The sequence below is a fragment of the Schistocerca serialis genome, chromosome 10 (genome assembly GCF_023864345.2).
Source record: "Schistocerca serialis cubense isolate TAMUIC-IGC-003099 chromosome 10, iqSchSeri2.2, whole genome shotgun sequence".
Taxonomy (NCBI): Eukaryota; Metazoa; Arthropoda; class Insecta; order Orthoptera; family Acrididae; genus Schistocerca; species Schistocerca serialis.
The window spans coordinates 128,463,672-128,478,681 of record NC_064647.1 but is presented as its reverse complement, the minus strand read 5'-3'; positions in this window follow the sequence as shown (position 1 = coordinate 128,478,681).

Here is a 15,010-nt window from a genome sequence, read left to right as displayed (position 1 = left end):
CATCACGTTTCCGATTTTGATAAAGGTCGGATTGTAGCCTATCGCGATTGCGGTTTATCGTATCGCGACATTGCTGTTCGCGTTGGTCGAGATCCAATGACTGTTAGCAGAATGTGGAATCGGTGGGTTCAGGAGGGTAATACGGAACGCCCTGCTGTATCCCAAGGGCCTCGTATCGCTAGCAGTCGAGATGACAGGCATCTTATCCACATGGCTGTAACGGATCGGGCAGCCACGTCTTGATCCCTGAGTCAACAGATGGGGACGTTTGCAGGACAACAACCATCTGCACGAACAGTTCGGCGACGTTTGCAGCAGCATGGACTATCTGCTCGGAGACCGTGGCTTCGGTTACCCTTGACGCTCCATCACTGACAGGAGCGACTGCGATGGTGTACTCAACGACGAACCTGGGTGCACGAATGGCAAAACGTGATTTTTTCAGATGAATCCAGGTTCTGTTTACAGCATTATGATGCTCGCAACCGTGTTTGGCGACATCACGGTGAGTGCACATTCTAAGCGTGTATTCGTCATCGCCAAACTGGCGTATCACCCGGCGTGATGGTATGGGGTGCCATTGGTTACACGTCTCGGTCACCTCTTGTTCGCATTGACGGCACTTTGAACAGTGGACGTTACATTTCAGATGTGTTACTACCCGTGGCTCTACCCTTCATTCGATCCCTGCGAAACCCTACATTTCAGCAGGATAATGCACGACCGCATGTTGAAGGTCCTGTAAGGGCCTTTCTGGATACAGAAAATGTTCGACTGCCACCCTGGCCAGCACATTCTCCAGATCTCTCATCGACTGAAAACGTATGGTCAATGGTGGCCGAGCAACTTTCTCGTCACAATACGCCAGTAACTACTCTTGCTGAATCGTGGTATCGTGTTCAAGCTGCATGGGCAGCTGTACCTGTAGACGCCATCCGAGCTCTGTGTGACTCAATGCACAGGCGTATCAAGGCCGTTATTACGGCCAGAGGTGGTTGTTCTGGGTACTGATTTCTGAGGATCTAAGCACCCGAATTGCGTGAAAATGTAATCACATGTCAGTTCTAGTATAATATATTTGTCCAATGAATCCCCGTTTGTCATCTGCGTTTCTTCTTGATGTAGCAATTTTTATGGCCGGTCTTCGGCAGTGTTTTCTCTAACGCCTGTTTGTATTAAGATTGAACATTATGAAATTCCAGTAATGAAGAACCAGTATAGCTGTTGGAAAAATCTCTCGTTGATACAGTATGTTATTTTACTGTATTTTATTTTGTACAATCGATGTCTTACTAATTCCAGACATAGGTGATCTAGTTAATTGTCCCTTCCTAGATTCCTCAGTCCGTATGAGACTGAGCGAGGTGGCGCAGTGGTTAGCACACTGGACTCGCATTCGGGAGGACGACGGTTCAATCCCGTCTCCGGCCATCCTGATTTAGGTTTTCAGTGATTTCCCTAAATCGTTTCAGGCAAATGCTCTCGGATGGTTCCTTTGAAAGGGCACGGCCGATTTCCTTCCCAATCCTTCCCTAATCCGAGCTTGCGCTCCGTCTCTAATGACCTAGTTGTCGACGGGACGTTAAACACTAACCACCACCACCACCACCACCGTATGAGACTGTACCACGTTATAGACATTCAGATGTCTGATTCCCATAGCGTTTTTGGTTGGTCTGAGGCAGAAAATTGTACTGCGTGGCCACTATTGAACAGAAACGAACATTTAGTATGTTGCAAAGGACCTTAAATGTTCCTAACATAGCACCTACACAAAACATTTATCAGCAAGGGACTTTGCTAAAGACATCGTTCCACACAGGAAAATTTCACATATAGATCAATGTAAGGAAAAGGAAGTCAGTGAAAAAGGTATTTCCAGTAATAATAGTAATTGACTGCCACCTCTTTGTGTGGTTGCATACAAGATAATGGCCGTGGCCATAGGGGTAGCGTCTATGTCTACTAATCAGGATATAGTCATCTGCAATGACGTTCGAAGACTTCACCCGTGTCACGCTCTTTCGGGCAACCAACTAGACAAAGATGGCGGAACAGGAGACAGAGGTCAAGGCACTGTTTTGCCCTGGGAGAGGGATACAGCTCCCAAAACGCGGAAAAATCAGCGTCATCACGATGATGTAGATGACAATGGAAACCATTGCGTTAAATAGACACAACGTGTATCCATAAGACATGTAGCCTGTGATAAAAAAGTGTCATTATTGTCTCTGCACTGCCGAAAGATTCCGGAATAGTTCCCCATTCTTATCTCAGGGGGGACACTGCTAAGGGAGAGGTGACCCAGAGAAACAGACAGGAAAAACAACGAAAGGTATACCACTGCAGATCGAATAGCAACAGTCTGAAAGAGGTAGGGGTACTATGAAATTTGGAAAGCGAAAGGTAAAGGCTCGGTCTAGATATACTGATGAAGTGAAATGTGAAGAAGATAAGGGCCTCTGATCAGACGAATATACAGTAACAACAGCACCAGAAAATGGTGCAACGAGAGTAGGACAGCAGGACAGACACTGAGATACGGCGAACAGTTCAGTAACAGGGTGCTTCTCGTCAGAATCAATAGCAAACCGACGCAAAAAATTATACTTCAGATGTACACCCCGATGCCACAATCAGAAGATGTTGCGTTTGGGAACGTATAGGAGGACATTGAATGGGTAGTACAACATCTAAAGAGAGGAGATAAGAATCGTACAGAACCGGAACACTATATAAAGGGAAGGAATATAAGAATAAACTACCGGAGAATATGGGCTTGGTAATGCTTATGAGAGAGAAGGAAGACTAACTGAGTTCAGCAATTAATTTCTACTACTGATCGTAAATGCATTCTTCAAAAATGACGAGAGTGAGAGGTATACTTGGGAAACGTCCTGAGACACGGGAAAATTCCCCCTGGATTAAACGGTCCTCAGATGGATATTCCGAAATAAGATATTATATTGTAAAGCGGCACAGACTCATACTATGAATCGCGAGTAAACCCAAGAAAGATGAAAATCATGACGAGCAGCAGAAAAGCATAATAATAAGAATGGCGTGCGACTAGGGCCTCCCGTCGGGTAGACCGTTCGCCTGGTGCAGGTCTTTCGATTTGACGCCACTTTGGCGACTTGCGCGTCGATGGGGATGAAATGATGATGATTAGGAGAACACAACACCCAGTCCCTTAGCAGAGAAAATCCCCGACCCAGCCGGGAATGGAACCCGGGGCCTTAGGATTGACAGTCTGTCGCGCTGACCACTTTTTTTAAAAAAAATTTTTTAATCTCATTTTGTTCGTTTTCGTTCGTTGCATCTGCTAGGCGGGGACGTCGTTGATCGGTTAGCTCAGGTTTTTTATTACAGAGGGCGAGCAGCCCTCTCACCGAACACGCTGAGCTACCGTGCCGGCTGAACCACTCAGCTACCGGGGGCGGACAGCAGAAAAGTAAACCGCCATAAACTTAATATCGAAGTAAAAAGCGAAGAAGTAGATGAAGGGAAGAAGTAACGCATGACGAAGTAAGGAGATAGATGCCGTATTGTAGAAGGATGCTACGAGCTGAGTGAACAGAAGAAATGAAGAGGTTTTCCTCCGATTCGACGAGGAAAGGAACATGTGGTGAACACTAATTGGAATATGGGACAAGATGATAGAATATACATTGAGAAATCAAGTAATAATTTTCATGGTACTGGAGGAAGTCCTAGAGTGGGAAACACTGTATGGTAAGACACTGAAGCGTCAAAGAAACTGGTATAGGTATGCGTATTCAAATACGGAGATATGTAAACAGGCAGAATACGGCGCTGCGGTCGGCAACGCTTATACACTCCTGGAAATGGAAAAAAGAACACATTGACACCGGTGTGTCAGACCCACCATACTTGCTCCGGACACTGCGAGAGGGCTGTACAAGCAATGATCACACGCACGGCACAGCGGACACACCAGGAACCGCGGTGTTGGCCGTCGAATGGCGCTAGCTGCGCAGCATTTGTGCACCGCCGCCGTCAGTGTCAGCCAGTTTGCCGTGGCATACGGAACTCCATCGCAGTCTAACACTGGTAGCATGCCGCGACAGCGTGGACGTGAACCGTATGTGCAGTTGACGGACTTTGAGTGAGGGCGTATAGTGGGCATGCGGGAGGCCGGGTGGACGTACCGTCGAATTGCTCAACACGTGGGGCGTGAGGTCTCCACAGTACATCGATGTTGTCGCCAGTGGTCGGCGGAAGGTGCACGTGCCCGTCGACCTGGGACCGGACCGCAGCGACGCACGGATGCACGCCAAGACCGTAGGATCCTACGCAGTGCCGTAGGGGACCGCACCGCCACTTCCCAGCAAATTAGGGACACTGTTGCTCCTGGGGTATCGGCGAGGACCATTCGCAACCGTCTCCATGAAGCTGGGCTACGGTCCCGCACACCGTTAGGCCGTCTTCCGCTCACGCCCCAACATCGTGCAGCCCGCCTCCAGTGGTGTCGCGGCAGGCGTGAATGGAGGGACGAATGGAGACGTGTCGTCTTCAGCGATGAGAGTCGCTTCTGCCTTGGTGCCAATGATGGTCGTATGCGTGTTTGGCGCCGTGCATGTGAGCGCCACAATCAGGACTGCATACGACCGAGGCACACAGGGCCAACACCCGGCATCATGGTGTGGGGAGCGATCTCCTACACTGGCCGTACACCACTGGTGATCGTCGAGGGGTCACTGAATAGTGCACGGTACATCCAAACCGTCATCGAACCCATCGTTCTACCATTCCTAGACCGGCAAGGGAACTTGCTGTTCCAACAGGACAATGCACGTCCGCATGTATCCCGTGCCACCCAACGTGCTCTACAAGGTGTAAGTCAACTACCCTGGCCAGCAAGATCTCCGGATCTGTCCCCCATTGAGCAGGTTTGGGACTGGATGAAGCGTCGTCTCACGCTGTCTGCAGGTCCAGCACGAACGCTGGTCCAACTGAGGCGCCAGGTGGAAATGGCATGGCAAGTCGTTCCACAGGACTACATCCAGCATCTCTACGATCGTCTGCATGGGAGAATAGCAGCCTGCATTGCTGCGAAAGGTGGATATACACTGTACCAGTGCCGACATTGTGCATGCTCTGTTGCCTGTGTCTATGTGCCTGTGGTTCTGTCAGTGTGATCATGTGATGTATCTGACCCCAGGAATGTGTCAATAAAGTTTCCCCTTCCTGGGACAATGAATTCACGGTGTTCTTATTTCAATTTCCAGGAGTGTATAAGACAACAAGTGTCTGGTGCAGTTCTTAGATCGGATACTGCTGCTACAATGCAAGGTTATCAAGATTTAAGTGAGTTTGAGCGTGGTGCTGAATTTCCCGTGCGACCATTTCACTAGCGTCCCGTGAATACCATGACTCCGGTAATACATCAGATCACCGACATCGCTGCGGCGGGGAAAGAATCTTTCAAGAACGGGACAAACGACGACTGAAGAGAATCGTTCAACGTGACAAAAGTGCAACCCTTCCTCAAATTGCTGCAGACTTCAGTGCTGGGCCAGCGTGCGAACCATTCAACGAAACATCATCGATATGGGCTTTCGGAGCTGAAAGTGCAGTCGTGTACCTTTGATGACTGCACGACACAAAGCTTTACACCTCGCCTGGGCCCGTCAACACCGACATTGGACTGTTGATGACTGGAAACATGTTGTCTGGTCAGACGAGTCTCATTTCAAATTGTATCGAGTGGATAGACGGGTGCGGGTACGGAGAAAACCTCGTGGATCCATGGAGCGTGCATGCCAGCAGGAGCCGGCCGCTGTGGCCCAGCGGTTCTAGACTCTTCCGTCTGGAACCGCGCGACCGCTCCGATCGCAGGTTCGAATCCTGCCTCGGTCATGGATGTGTGTGATGTCCTTAGGTTGGTTAGGTTTAAGTAGTTTTTAGGGGACTGATGACCTCAGATGTTAAGTCCCATAGTGCTCAGAGCCATTTGAACCATTTTTTGTCAGCAGGACCTAATGGCTGAAATAGCTCTGAGCACTATGGGACTTAACATCTGTGGTCATCAGTCCCCTAGAACTTAGAACTACTTAAACCTAACTAACCTAAGGACATCACACACATCCATACCGAGGCAGGATCGGTCGCGCGGTTCCAGACTGAAGCGCCTAGAACCGCTCAGACACACGGGCCGGCAGGACCTAATGACCTCCATATCGATGCGGCGTTAATCTCAATCTTCCTTCTACTAGTGAGGAGAAAGAATTAGACGACTATGTGGTCTTCGTGTCTTATAAACATATGACAATCAAAATCAACACAATACAATGACGGAAAAAAAATCATAACACCAAGATGACTTGTGCGATATAAACGAATGTTGGTAGGTGTGTTTCAACATCTGAAAGATAACGTCTATTCAGATTTTGCGCCAGTCGATTAGCAGTGGCGCTAGTAAGATGTAAATCAGTTTAGCTCCAAATACACGCTGTAACGAACGTGAGTGGTAGTTATCTTAGAGATTGGACCTGGTGAGTTGATGTTACTCAAGAATGCCTTTAAGGCGACAAGGACACCATTACCAACGCCTCTCTGAGTTTGAACGAGGACGTGTAGTGGACTACCGAGGAGCTGGGTGTTCCTTCCGCGATACTGTAGGAATAGGAATGTAGCCACTGTACACGATTGCTGGCACAAGAGTCTCGGTTGCAGGTGCGGGCTCCGGGCGGCCACGTGGCACTGCCAAGGGGGAGGACTGTCGTGTTTGGCGTATGGCTCCGTCGCATCGTATTGCATCTGCAGCAGCAATTTTAACACCAGTTGACACAACAGTGACAAAACGAACTGTTACAAATCGTGTAAGGTATCAGGCAAATCCAACGCCTTCCATGAAAACCCTGACATGATAGCAAATCCGGCAGTATGTCACATAGCTCCAAATAAATCCTGACATTAAATTAACCAAAGTAATACGATAAACGAGTGAGCAAATGGAATACCACAGACTAACACAAAAACGCCTAAATGCATGTCATACCTTCCAACCATGAAACAGACGCAGTTCCGAGGGGAGAAACGAGAACACAAGCCGAGAGCAAAATCGTGTAGGCTAGGAGGCCCTACGATAAGGGACGGACAGCCACTTCGGCAGCCGACCGCCAAGACCACCCCCAGCCCATGTTAAAAGATAGAGCCGTCCAGAAGAACAGTATAGATCTTACGATAACACTAAAAGGGCCACACCAGCTGCAAGTTTTAGCGTGAGACTATACGCGTCCCTGTTACGTTGCAAACGTTAAAAACATTGCCCCACCACGAAAAGTATAATGTTTCTCATTGAACAGACAGAATTTTTGTAGGCGGAGCTGAAGCTTAACATTGGGACCCTGATTGGTCAGTTGAAAACACAGCCACATACCTTTTTCTTAAACCAGCTTCGGTAAATTGTAGTAACGACAGATTAGAGAGGAGTGCTTCCGAGACGGCGAGGTGTGTGGAGCTGCGCCGCCCGCCGCTTACTAACCACCGACAAGGTAATGAATGCACGCGATGGCGCATAAGGCTTCACTCAAAACTGCAGAAGTCTCATCTGTTACATCCCCTTTTTGCGTAATAATAGTGTCGATCGTCAATTAAAGGTCATGGTATTCACATTTGCTACTGGAAGTTAAAAGTCTGAAACGCGATGATTTTTCTCTTATATAAGTATTGAGAAGCCACATCAGCCACTGTAATTTACGAGAAGTTAAATAAGTAATTAAAGATAGCCTGCATCTCGTGGTCGTGCGGTAGCGTTCTCGCATCCCACACCCAGGTTCCCGGGTTCGATTCCCGGCGGGGTCAGGGATTTTCTCTGCCTCGTGATGGCTGGGTGTTGTGTGCCGTCCTTAGGTTAGTTAGGTTTAAGTAGTTCTAAGTTCTAGGGGACTGATGACCATAGATGTTAAGTCCCATAGTGCTCAGAACCATTTGAATTAAAGATAATTGAGGGACACTGTAGACCATTTTGATAGTTTTCTCTTTTATGAAACTTAAACCTAGATTGTAGACGTGATATGGCATAGGTCATCCTTCAATCCATTATAAAACATGGAAACCCATTCAGGGAATATTCGTTCGCATTTTTTTTTTTTTTTGAACGCAGTTGGTTTTTATCATCCTGCATTAAAATATTTCCTTTTATCAATAGTGCAATTTGTAAAGAATGTTTTGTGAGTAGAATAAAAATTCCAATGGTAAACTTAACTACTCTCTCGACGTTATTTTACCAGCTAACTAAAAGTAGGAAAGCCTTGAACCCCTTCCACTAAATTTAGTTAGTATTAAGATTCTTTTACAGGGAGTGCAGTGGAGCTGACGCTGAAATCATTAAGTATTTGATTATATCATCGATAGTCTCATTGAACTCTTCTGAACTCTACATGTCATGTGTGGTCTGGCGTCTCCTTACCAGCAACAGGTCCCAGGTTCAAACTAGTCAATTCCCTAAAAAACACGCTCAGAGCGTCGTTGCGCGAAAGTGGTAGGGAGACACGACTTAGAACAAACAGACACCACGCACAACGTTAGAATCGGTTACTCCAAGGACAGCTCCGAGCCAGACACCCTGTAGCTTGCATTCCACTGACCCCAAACGATCACCATTTGCGACTTCAGCGGTGTCAAGCGAGAGCTCATTCGAGGACGTGGTGGAGGTCTGTCGTGTTTTCTGATGAAAGCTGGTTCTGTTCGGTGCCAGTGATGGCCGTGTCTTAGTTAGAAGGAGGCTATTTGAGTGCCTGCAACCAACCTGTCTGCTTGATAGACACATTGGATCTGGTCTGGGGTTCGCTTCGTATGGCAAGAGGAGCACTCTCGTTGCTATCCAGTGCACCCTGACTGACTGTTGATTCGCTATACAGTGCCTAAGATGGCGTAGTGTCGCCATCTTAGGCACTGTATAACATTAAAACACTTGATAATGGTACTTTAAGGCCCAACTCACGATCGTGTTCAGTCGAGGGCAGATTTGAACCAAGGACCTCTCGTTCCGCAGCTGTCCACGCTAACCACGGGACCACGGCGCTCCCCGCCTCACATTGCCCTTAATATTGCCTATCTTACACATGGACGACCCAGTTTGTATATTTTGCAAATAAGAAAGAGTCAAATGGCAGTACTGACTTTAAAGAAATATATTATGACTGTCGCTCCACATTATGAAAAAATCTTACACTTACGTTAATAATGGTGAGGTCCGTTCGTGCGCAAAATCCTGCAGCGGCAACACTTTCGCAATTATGAACGGCTGTGGAGGTAAAATACCTCACAAGGGAACATCCCCATCGCACCCCCCTCAGATTTAGTTATAAGTTGGCACAGTGGATAGGCCTTGAAAAACTGAACACAGATCGATCGAGAAAACAGGAAGAAGTTGTGTGGAACTATGAAAAAATAAGCAAAATATACAAACTGGGTCGCCCATGTGTAATATAGGCACTATTAAGGGCAATATGAGACTAGGAGCGCCGTGGTCCCGTGGTTAGTGTGAACAGGTACAGAACGAGAAGTCTTCAATTCAAATCTACCCTCGACCGAAAATTTTAACTTTTTATTTTCAGTTTATGTGAAAAACTCTTATGTTTTTATCACTTTTTCTGGAGTGATTATTACATCCACAAGAAAACCTAAATCGGGCAAAGTAGAAGAATCTTTTCACCCATTCGCCAAGTGTACTAGTTAGGTGGGTCGACAACATATTCCTGTCATGTGACGCACATGCTGTCACCAGTGTCGTATACAAACTATCAGACGTGTTTTCCAGTGGAGGAATCGGTTGACCTATGACCTTGCGATCAAATGTTTTCGGTTCCCATTGGAGAGGCACGTCCTTTCGTCAACTAATCACACGGTTTTGCGGCGCGGTCGCAAAACACAGACACTAAACTTATTACAGTGAACAGAGACGTCAATGAACGAACGGACAGATCATAACTTTGCGAAAATAAAGAAAGCAAAATTTTCAGTCGAGGGCAGATTTGAACCAAGGACCTCTCGTTCCGCAGCTGTCCACGCTAACCACGGGACCACGGCGCTCCCCGCCTCACATTGCCCTTAATATTGCCTATCTTACACATGGACGACCCAGTTTGTATATTTTGCTTATTTTTTCAGAGTTCCACACAACTTCTTCCTGTTTTCTCGATTGATCTGTATTCAGTTTTTCAAGGCCTATCCACTGGGCCAACTTATAACTAAATCTGAGGGGGGTGTGATGGGGAGGTTCCCTTGTCAGAGGACATCGAACGAGTTGTTCAGTCCACTCCACGTCAAACTGGTGCACTACATCTACATCTACATTCATACTCCGCAAGCCACCCAACGGTGTGTGACGGAAGGCACTTTACGTGCCACTGTCATTACCTCCCCTTCTGTTCCAGTCGCGTATGGTTCGCGGGAAGAACGACTGCCGGAAAGCCTCCGTGCGCGCTCTAATCTCTCTAATTTTACATTCGTGATCTCCTCTGGACGTATAAGTAGGGGGAAGCTATATATTCGATACCTCATCCAGAAACCTGGACAGAAAGCTACACCGCGATGCAGAGCGCCTCTCTTGCAGAGTCTGCCACTCGAGTTTTCTAAACATCTCCGTAACGCTACCATGCTTGCCAAATAACCCTGTGACGAAACGCGCCGCTCTTCTTCACTATCTCCTCCGTCAACCCGACCTGGTACGGATCCCACACTGATGAGCAATACTCAAGTATAGGTCGAACGAGTGTTTTGTAAGCCACCTCCTTTGTTGATGGACTACATTTTCTAAGGACTCTCCCAATGAATCTAAACCTGGTACCCGCCTTACCAACAATTAATTTTATATGATCATTCCACCTCAAATCGTTCGGTACGCATACTCCCAGATATTTTACAGAAGTAACTGCTACTAGTGTTTGTTCCGCTATCATATAATCATACAATAAAGGATCCTCCTTTCTATGTATTCGCAATACATTACATCTATCTATGTTAAGTGTCAGTTGCCACTCCCTGCACCAAGTGCCTATCCGCTGCAGATCTTCCTGCATTTCACTACAATTTTCTAATGCTGCAACTTCTCTGTATACTACAGCATCACCTGCGAAAAGCCGCATGGAACTTCCGACACTATCTACTAGGACATTTATGTATATTGTGAAAAGCAATGGTCCCATAACACTCCCCTGTGGCACGCCAGAGGTTAACGTCTGTAGACGTCTCTCCATTGATAACAACATGCTGTGTTCTGTTTGCTAAAAACTCTTCAATCCAGGCACACAGCCGGTCTGATATTCCGCAGGCTCTTACTTTGTTTATCAGGCGACAGTGCGGAACTGTATCGAACGCCTTCCGGAAGTCAAGGAAAATAGCATCTACATGGGAGCCTGCATCTAATATTATCTGGATCTCATGAACAAATAAAGCGAGTTCGGTCTCACACGATCGCTGTTTCCGGAATCCATGTTTATTCCTACAGAGTAGATTCTGGGTTTCCAGAAACGACATGATACGCGAGCAAAAAACATGTTCTAAAATTCTACAACAGATCGACGTCAGAGATATGGGTCTACAGTTTTGCGCATCTGCTCGACGACCCTTCTTGAAGACTGGGACTACCTGTGCTGTTTTCCAATCATTTGGAACCTTGCGTTCCTCTAGAGACTTGCGGTACACGGCTGTTAGAACGGGGGCAAGTTCTTCTGCGTACTCTGTGTAGAATCGAATTGGTTGATTGATTGATTCCAGTTGCTTTTCTATTCCTTGGACACTTATTTCCAGCCAAAAGCAGTTCCGACGCGATATTACGAGGTACCTCGCGACTTATGTCACCTCAGGTATTTGACCTTGCTCCGTTTTGCGCTGTCAGACGCTTTTCCCGCAACCAAAAATCCCACGTCGGTGTTTGATCTTTTTTGAAAGCTTGCCAGGTTATGAAGCCCGACGCCAGACCTGCCTTTCCGGTGGCCGTCAGCCAATAGAGAAGTAATAAAACTGTGACAGGTGGTGGGGGAAGGGAAGGACGCGACGTATTGGCTGGCCTGACGGGATTCCAGCACGCGCCCGGAAGGAAAGCTGTGATGGAGTGACTGGCAGCGGACTCCGCCCACACGCGGCATGAACATGCGTGCTGTGGGCGCGCGTGTGCCGTCATAGCGACGTAACTGTCTCCTCTCCACTCCTCTGCTCTGTTCACGTGATGAGATGCGTGGACGAGGATACGGCCAATTGGCCACGCTTTCGCTGCTGGGGACGGCACAAGCGGCTCCACGGAATACCTGCGGGTGCGTTACGGCGAGCAACTTCTTCCTCATGCATATGTGGCCCTCTCAACCAACACCGACTCAAAGGAAGGCCTCGGCGCTTGTTCGTGACGTCAGCTAGGCATGGCGAACGCCAGGTCTGTTGCAGGCAGAAACGCCTGGGCGTGCTTATCACTAAAAATCTCTTATTTTTCGACAAAATGTTCGGTATCGTTTTGGATTCTGCAGTTTTTTTAGATGAAAGATTTTCTTACTATCGTAGAGCTACAAATGAAGACCATAGTTCTGCATTACTGAATCCTGCCGAAACAAATTAATATGAGAAGACGCTTTGCCCCATTGCAAGCTTCGGAAATTTTACATTCAAGTAACTCTATTTACTTCATCCATTTTGTCACCGAAACTTACCCCAACCCCCTTACAATGAACTCGTTTCTTTTATTTATTTTCGTTTGACATCGTCACTGGAAATGTGAACTAATTTACATGTGTAAATGTCCAACTGTTACCAGTCATTAGATTACAGTCGTTTTCAACGAAAGGAATTCTAAGCAGCAAACAAAATAGCTTCATATATCGAAAATACTGCTGAGCTTAAAAAATGGTTCAAATGGCTCTGAGCACTATGGGACTCAACTGCTGAGGTCATTAGTCCCCTAGAACTTAGAACTAGTTAAACCTAACTAACCTAAGGACATCAGAAACACCCATGCCCGAGGCAGGATTCGAACCTGCGACCGTAGCGGTGTTGCGGTTCCAGACTGCAGCGCCTTTAACCGCACGGCCACTTCGGCCGGCTGCTGAGCTTAAACTTTTTTAAACATCCACATTAGGAAAGATAAATATTCCCATCTTGCAACTGAAAGGAAATTTTTATTTGATAAAACAAGTATCTCTCTTTTGCCTCTTCTTCTGTCCCCCAACCCCTCCCCCAACGTGTGCAATCGCAAGATATTTCATTAACATTCAGTGCTCCTCACCCCATAGTCAACCAAGATACCTAAAGAAGAGCACCAATATGTTCACAGTTTCTTGTAAAAGCAACCCAGTACAAATGCAACTTCCTCAGATTTACAAAGAAGGTAAAGAAGCACGAATTCTGTTGCTGTTGGACCATGAAGTTGTTTTTGTATGTGTTGTGTACATAGTTCCGCGTAGTCAGCGCGTACACAACTTTCCCACCAGAACGCGCCCCGCTAAGCACAACAGCGCAGGCGCAGCGCACTACGAGATGGCTCTGCCATAGAGGCGGACCAAATTCTGCTTCCGCCGATCCGCGTATAAATATGTAACGCAACCAATGAGATTGCTGCTAACGTAGAACCTTTTCTCCTCGCGGATCACACTCGCGCAGTGATACATGTACGCGCGAGGTATTATAACAAGTGTACAGACCTCCGATTAGTCAGTTTGCATTGATCTGCACCAGTCTACATTTGTCTGTACCAGTCTGTAGTCAAGTTTCAGTCTGCGCCTAATGAGATTACCACATTCCTGTACATAGCCATGAAGATAAATGTATAGACACTTTGTCAAATATCAGAGATATGTGAGAATAAGATTAACGCACCAAGACCAAAGGAACTTCAGATTGTCAATTGTAAATAGCATCCAGAATCAAGTTACGTAAGGTTTATGATTATTATTATTTTAATAAATGTGTGTGAAAATTAATCAAGTTCTGTTTAAAGGTGGTCACCGTCAATCTGCTACTCTAAGCGTGCAAGTGGCATTTCTATCGTCTGACCTAACGGCGGAATATAAACACGGCACGATAAGACCACGAGACATATTGCTGACACTCGCCTACTTCGTTAGAGCGACAAGTCAAATAATTTGATGGTGTGTGTACCGAAGGTCTTACAGTACGCACACCACAGTATGTCAATCCTTAAAACAGGTGGAAATTTAAGTTCAGGGGTACACTATTTGATAAGACGTGTAATGAATTGCACAATTAATTGATTGCGGAAATCTCTCAGAACAATGTGTGTTGGTCAACTACCGCCAATAGTTTCACATTTTCCTGTGTCAGGGAGGGAGACACCACCATTATGAGTATGCCTGTAACAGACCTGGTGTTCGCCGTGCCTAGCTGACGTGACGTCACGAACAAGCGCCGAGGCCTTCCTTTGAGTCGGTGTTGTCTCAACGCCTTCACAGCCGACGCCGCTATAGCCGCGGTTACACAACTGACTTTCTTGTCCCAGTCGGCTGCCCGTGACAAGTGACCCTTCTGCATTGCAGCTGGCGTTTTATTCATGTTGTGAGTTTCGTCTGTCACTAGTGATCCTTTTTGTGTACATATGGGTTACTTAGTTTCATATTCAAATGTTCAATGGTGTGTCAATCCTGAAGGGACCAAACTGCTGAGGTCATCGGTCCCTAGACGTACACACTACTTAAACCAACTTACGCTAAGAACAACACACACACCCATCCCCGAGGGAGGACTCGAACCTCCGACGGTAGTGGTCGCGCAATCCGTGACATGGCGCCCTAAACCGCGCGACCACTCCGCGCGGCGTTTTCATATTCCCCGGATCATACCGCACGGTAAATCGTAATGATGTGGAACAAGTCGTTTTGCGATGTCTGTTCAAAAAATTCCGGAACTTTGTCCACAATTAGTTTTACGCTTAACTTTTACTTATTGTGCATGGTCTCTGAAATGTGTATTCTTATAGGACAACTATCCCCGAGTTCCACCCAATAATATACAAACAGCAGACTCTGTACACAATTTA